The 6884-nt window shown below is 38.8% G+C and overlaps 1 pseudogene; it reads right to left on the reverse strand.

The window, feature by feature from the left end:
* Window positions 1-236: 236 nt before the first annotated feature.
* On the reverse strand, window positions 237-2111 carry LOC109575679 (casein kinase II subunit beta pseudogene; annotated as a pseudogene).
* Between the last annotated feature and the right edge of the window lie 4773 nt (window positions 2112-6884).

Consider the following 6884-nt stretch of genomic DNA (forward strand, 5'->3'; position numbering starts at 1 on the left):
AGTTGGTTGTGTAGTACTCCATTGCATGGATGGCAGTACCACATTCTTCATTTAACTAATTCTTTATTGACAGGTCTTTTGGTTGTTTCTGATCTTGTTTTTGCCTTTTCTTGCACTTTAGTTTATATTCCTACCACAATAATGGCTAATTTAAACATAAACCATAGAGGGATCCTGAAAAGGTGTCAGCAAAGTAATGAATGTGTCAAAGACTGAGGGTCAGGTCAGGAGAGGCATCAGCGAACCATCCTAACAGGGCTCTTGAAGTTGCTGGTGGCTTGGAGCTGCTGCTGGTAGACCACTGAATGGATCTTGAAACCATAGAGCCTGGACACAATCTGGTTGGTGGCCCTCTGTCCAGTACTTGGGTGTACCATGAAGAGCATGTGAGGGAAACCAGTGCCAAAGTAGACGCCATCCATGTGTTGGTGCCTCAGTGACTTATGTGTGTACACATCCAAGCATTTGAGGCAGTAGAGCTTACCATGGCCTCACTTGGGATGTCTAAAAAGCCACTGGGAAGCATTGGTTGGTTTCCACAGTACACACAGGCTCAGTAGCCAAAGTCTTCCTGTTGGTACTCTTCCAACATCTGGGCAATGCCACAGCTGATGAGGATGTATTGTTATTCAGTCACTAAGTTGTGTCCAGCTTTTTGTGACCCCATGGACTGCAGCACACCAGGCTTCTCTGTCCTTCACTATTTCCTAGACTTTGCTCAAATTCATGTCCATTGAGTCAGTGATGCTATCTAACAATTTCATCTTTTGCTGCCGCCTTCTCCTTTTGCCTTCAATCTTTCCCAGCATCAGGGTCTTTTCCAGTGATGCAGCTCTTCACATCAGGTAGCCAAAGTGTTGAAGTTTCAGCTTTAGCATCTGTCCTTCCAGTGAATATTCAGGGTTGGTTCCCTTAGGATTGACTGGTTTGCTCTCCAAGGGACTCTCAAGAGTCTTCCCTAGCACTGCAATGCAAAAGCATCAATTCTTTTCAGTACTCAGCCTTCTTTCTGGTGCAACTCTCACATCCATGCATGACTACTGGAAAAACCATAGCTTTGACTATAAGGACCTTTCTTGGCAAAGTCATCTCTCTGTTTCTTAATACACTGTCTAGGTTTGAAATAGCTTTCTTTCCAAGGAGCAAGTGTCTTTTAATTTTGCAGTGATTTGGGAGCTCAAGAAAATAAAGTCTGTCATTGTTTGCACTTTTCTCCCCTTCCATTTGCCATGAAGTGATGAGACCAGATGCCATGATCTTAGTTTTTGGAATGCTGAGTTTTAAGCTAGATTTTTCACTCTTCTCTTTCACCCTCAAGAGGCTCTCTAGTTCCTCTTCACTTTCTGCCATTAGAGTGGTATCATCTGCATATTTAAGGTTTTTGGTATTTCAGCTGCCAATCTTGATTCCAGCTTGAGTCATCCAGCCCAGCATTTTGCATGAGGTAATCTGCATAGAAGTTAAATAAGCAGAGTGACAATATACAGCCTTGACATACTTCTTTCCTAATTTTGAACCAAACCATTGTTCCATGTCCAGTTCTAATTGTTTCTTCTTGACCTGCATACAGGTTTATCAGGAGACAGATAAGGTGGTCTGGTATTCCCATCTCTTGAAGAATTTTCTACAGTTTGTTGTGATCCACATGGTTAAAGACTTTAGCATAATCAATGAGGCAGAAAGAGATATTTTTTTCTGGAATTCCCTTGCTTTCTCCACGATCTAACAAATGTTGTCAATTTGATCTCCTGTTCCTCTGCCTTTTCTAAATTCAGCTTTTACATCTGGAAGTTCTCAGTTCACGTACTGCTGAAGCCTAGCTTGAAGGATTTCAAACATAAAGTGAGGATATAGCAGGTGTGGGTCCATCTGTAAAGCATTTTGGCTGCCTATTCAGTCAGGTCATTCTTGTTGGTGTTGTCTTCCAACTCCATAACCAGCCCCAGGTTCAAGATCATGTGTAGTCTATAGTGAGGCACCCTCTCATTGAGTCCAGTGACATTGAATCCATCCTAGATGTAGTCTTTATCCACTAAACCAAAGAATTCATCTCTAAGGAGCCCACAGAACCAGGAAATCCAGGACACCTCCTCTGAGCGGCTAGTATTCATGTGACTGGACGGGAGCTGGGACCAGGGAGCCTGGGGGTGGGGTGGAGGAGGGTGCAGAGGGAAAGGAAGTTTCTGCTTCCAAGAACCATGGCGATGGCTACAACACAGCCTGAAGACCCAACTGCAGTCTCTAATCTTTTTTATATTACAAACAGTTATAACCCTGGATCTCACCTGCACCTTTTAAGTCTACTGCATTAGCAGGCAGATTCTTTACCACTAGCACCACCTGGGAAGCCCTTTATTACAAACAATACATCAACAAAAAAAACCTCATAGGAGTCGTTCTCAAACATACAAGTGTACTCATGGGAAAAATACCTAGTGGTGGAATTGCTTTACAGAAGGGGACGTGTTTGTAATTCCTGCTGCCATTAATCAAAGTGCATTCCTACCAGTTTCCTGCAAGTAATAGAGTGCCAGTCTCTGTATACACTTGCAAACTAAGTTATCACATTTTGAGGATTTTATAAATTCGGTTGACTAGAAATTTTATAACAGTGTTGTCTTAATATAAATTAATCTTATTATGAATGTACTGAGCATCTCTTTATATGCTTAATTGTATCCTTCTCTTTTATTTCATTTTACTGGTCTTGTCCCAAACTTTTTGATTGGCAATTTAACTTCTTTATTTATATTTATTCTTATTTGTTAATCTTTTAAGGGCATTAAAATATTTCTAAATATAAATAAGTTTCCTTTGATCATCACATTGACTCTGTCCCTAGAATTCTTTATTATTATTATTATATTCTCAGATTTTTAATTTTTGATCTTATCTCATTACTTTCCCACCCATGGAACAGGGATTTTGTTATCTGAATTAGTAAAAATTTATAGTTTTACTGTGTTGACATTAGGTGACATACGATTTCTACATTTAGAGAATGTATGGAAGTTTTAGGGTGATAACATGTTAGTTTGGGCACCTATGAGAATATTATGTATTCTTTATTCTTAGAATTTAAAATTCAACCTACATCCATTACATCATAGCTCTTGGTAACCAAGGTGCATCTATTAGATATACCTTATTTTACTTGCAAAATGTATACTGTTACTTGTGTTTTATACACTAGAGGTATCATGGATTAAGAGTAGTGAGCATTGCACTACAGAGAATGACTTCATATTTTTCTATGTAGTAGTTAATCTCAGCATGGACTTTTGGATTCTTACTATATACAAAGTATTCTAACTCATTACTGTTCTTAATTATTTTTATATTCATATTGCTCCATATTTGGGAACTCCTTCAACCTGGACCTTTTATTTTGAGACTTCATCTCCTTCAATGAAAACACATAAATCCGTCTTTTTTTTTTAGCACCTCCTCACTACTCACTTTGTTATACAAGAGGTTTCAGGTTCAGGTTCTACTTTTCTTTCTCCAGCATTGTTGCTGAGTCACTTCAGTCGTGTCCGACCCTGTGTGACCCCGTAGACGGCAGCCCACCAGGCTCCCCCCTCCCTGGGATTCTCCAGGCAAGAACACTGGAGTGGGTTGCCATTTCCTTCTCCAATGCATGAAAGTGAAAAGTGAAAGGGAAGTCGTTCAGTCATGTCTGACTCTTCGCGACCCCATGGACTACAGCCCACCAAGCTCCTCCGTCCATGGGATTTTCCAGGCAAGAGTACTGGAGTGGGGTACCATCGCCTCCTCCAGGATTAGAATCAGCTATTTCTCCAAGGTACCCTGTCTCCTTTTAGTGGGGAAAAGTATTTAAAAACCAAGATATGGATGCTCTGCATTCTCCTTGCTCCTCCTCATTGTTTCTAGACCCTTTCAGTGGATGTATATATATATATAGACATACATATCTATATAAGCAATTTTCCTAGGGAAAGAGTGGAAATAGAAAGCATTAGAATTTAAACCTAATCCTGTTCTTTTTCAAAGGCTCAGCTGTCAACTTGTTTTTCCATTTATTTAAAAATTTAATTTATTCAAACTGAAAAAGAAATCCACAGTATATCCATTTCTTCCACACCCTCTAACCCTCACCTTTGGCTGCCACCAATCTGTTCTTTGTATCTATTATCGCAAATGGTGAAAGTACAATAGATATATTGGTTTAAGTCAAATACATTATTTATATTGATTTTACCTGTTTAGTTTTACTTCTATTAATGTGGCTACTATAAAATTTAAAATTACATATATGGTCCACATACGTCTAATAAACAGTGATACACTAGAGGGTAAAAGCATGAGGATCCAGAAAACAAAGCTGCTACAGAACACTTAGCCCACAAACTTCTCTTGTTTGTCTGTGCAATGTTAAACAAATTTAATTAGTAGAAAGAATTTTTATACATAGTAAATATATAGTTTATATGATAATTTTGGAAATATTGATACCTGGCTTCTTTAGAAAAAATAGAAAATGTGGTTAAAAACGCATTCATAAATTCACTTTGCATGGCAAAAGTTTAGTGGAACTGACAGTGGCTAGGTCACTAGCCCCATTTAGAGATCTTCCTTTTGCACAGCCCGACTGCCAAAAAAAAAAGAAATCACTCTACCAGACCTCTGAAGACATTCATGTTTGAAATCCTTGAGGCATATGACAGGATGATGTAAAAGAAGTAAGGATTTTATCCACTAAATTTGTTCTGGCAAATGTGCTCTACATTGGATGGTTTCCATTTTTCTAGCTACAAAAATTGATCAACATTTTATAAGGTAAAATTCCACTGAGCATTTTAACAACTGTTCATAAATTGGGCAACAAAACCAGAACAAAGCAACATCTTGCGTTGTGGTACAGGAAATTCTAATTATATTTAATGTAGAGTCTACTCCTTTAAATCCAAAGAACCTCCCAGGTCTTCTCTGCACTATTGGCCTATATGACAGGCTTTAATTAGCACAGATTTTTCACATTCATGGATAGATTAGAAATTTAGAAGTACTTAATGGAAAAGGTCTTTTACCTTGACCAGTCTGAAATTGCAGTTAGAGGACATTTGCTTGCTCTAAAGGCTGACTGCATACAAATATATGAATATTAACACATGCATACAAAAATGAAGTTTTAGGATTTTTACCAAAGGAATATTTATTTTGATCCAACGTTAACACCCTTGAAAATGTGAGTGGCACCTCTATGTAATAACTATGAATTAAATATAACTAGATTGTTTGGCATCCATTCAGGCATCATAGCTTTACTTTTGCCTGCTGAATTAAAGAAAATGAGGCCAAAAAAATATGATCTTATTCATCTTCTACTCTAGCGTGCTCTATATATGTAACTTCCAGATGTAAAAAAAACAAAAAAACAAAAAACAGAAACCACAATGAAATAGAACTGGGAGACCAGAAGGGGAGCTCCCATCCACTGAGATAATAGCAGAGTTCAACAGGGAGAAGAAAGGCCTCTCCTCTTTCCTGGCGAGGATTCAGCCAATGAAAAGCCATGGATTCTTGCTTATTTTAACTCTCCTAACTTCCTTTCCTATCTATAAAAGTATTCTCCTTCCTTTACTCTGAGGAGACCTGCACATTTCTCACCAGGGTTGCAGATTCAGACCTGCAGTTCTCTGTAACTCCTGCGTAAACCCATCCTTGCTGGAGAAATATCTGGCATTCTGTTAGTTTCAGGACAACATTTTGGTGGCCTGTAAGGGGGCCAGAGAAGACTCCCAAAGATTCCAGGGCTGGTGAGCAAATAGATTTGGTACTCCACAATTAGAGCCCATTGCCACTCACTGATTTTCTCATCAACCTTGAAGGTGAAGGTAAATCTTTCTTCTGAATCTGATCTCGTGCCCTCTTCGGCTCTGAAGCTCTCCAGGCTTTATTTGTTGTTGTTGTTGTTCAGTTATGTCTGACTGTTTGTAATCTTATGGACTGCAGCACGCCAGGCTTCCTTGTCCTTCACCATATCCCAGAGTTTGCTCAAACTCATGTCCATTGAGTCAGTGATGCCAACCAATCATCTCATCCTATGTTGCCCCCTTCTTCTCCTATCTTCAATCTTCCCCATCATCAGGGTCTTTTCCAATGAGTGGCTCTTCGCATCAGGTGGGACAAAGTATTTGAGCTTCAGCTTCAGCATCAGTCCTTTCAATGTATATTCAGGGTTGATTTCCTTTAGGATTGGCTTCATTTGGGGTCTATTTAAAGATTTCATCTTTCTGTTTAAGGCCTTGATTTGTATTTGAGTACCTTTTTGGCACTTTTGTATTGCTTGATATCAGACTACTTAACTGATAACCTTTAGCCTATTCCCTTCAGAAAAGGAGCTGCTTCTTTTAAAGTTGGCTAGCTTTTGTTATATTCCTTCAGGAACAGGGGTTGTTTCTATGAAATAGTACTCAGTTTCTCAGCCTTATCCTCTTCCCTTTTTTAATAGTCTTTTTAAACTCTTTTTTTTTTTTTTTCTTTTAATTTGTTCTTTTGGCCACACCACCACAAGGCATGTGGAATCTTAGTCCCCTGACCAAGATCAAACCTGTGCCCCATGCATTGGAAGCATGGAGTCTTAACCATTTACCACCAGGGAATTTTCCTGGCTATTCTTTTGGAAGAGCTATTCTCTAGAATATGACTGAAAAAGCCTTCTTTATGGGTCCTCTGGAAGTGAGATTTTTCTTTTGAATTGGCTGGGATAGGCTTGCAAGTTGTACGTATTAAGCTATTTGTGCTGTAAGCTGGTTACACAGTTTAAGAAGTATTTTGTACCCTACAGGAAAAACTTCTAGGAAATGGGATCCCTATTATCCAAGTGTTAAAAGTCTTGATCCTTCCTCATATACAATTAT

This window comes from Bos indicus, chromosome 2, assembly GCF_029378745.1.
Source record: "Bos indicus isolate NIAB-ARS_2022 breed Sahiwal x Tharparkar chromosome 2, NIAB-ARS_B.indTharparkar_mat_pri_1.0, whole genome shotgun sequence".
Lineage (NCBI taxonomy): Eukaryota > Metazoa > Chordata > Mammalia > Artiodactyla > Bovidae > Bos > Bos indicus.